Genomic DNA, 510 nt, shown 5'->3' with positions numbered 1-510 from the left:
GGGCAAGGGAGCCACGGTCACCCCTACCTAGCCCCGCCCCGCCCCGCCCCGCCCCTATCCTGCCTGCCCGGCCCCTAATCTATCCAGCCTGCTCTGTCTCTGCCCCGCCCCGCCCCGCCCCTATCCTGCCTGCCCGGCCCCTGCCCTATCGAGTCTGCTTTGGCCCTGCCCCGCCTCGCCCCGCCCTCGGCCCCTATCCTATTCAGCTTCCTCTGTCCCTGCCCCGCCACGCCTCGCCCCTATCCAGCCTGCTCTGTCCCTGCCCCGACTCGCCACGCTTTGTCCCTTCCCTATCCTATCCAGCCTGCCATGTCCACGCCCTCCCCATTCCCACGTTTAGACTAGCCCCTTTCTCTCCGCGCCCCACCCTGCTCCATCCTGTCTTGTCCAGCTATAACTGCCTCAGCTCACCGCAGCCTCTCTCTATAATCCTGCCTCTATATCTCTTGTTTCCTCCACCTCCTTCAGTACTGTCTTCCACGCGTCTCCCCGTCACACCAAGCCTGCACC

Source organism: Scylla paramamosain, chromosome 9 (assembly GCF_035594125.1).
Source record: "Scylla paramamosain isolate STU-SP2022 chromosome 9, ASM3559412v1, whole genome shotgun sequence".
Classification (NCBI taxonomy): domain Eukaryota; kingdom Metazoa; phylum Arthropoda; class Malacostraca; order Decapoda; family Portunidae; genus Scylla; species Scylla paramamosain.
Note: the sequence above shows the minus strand (reverse complement) of the source record.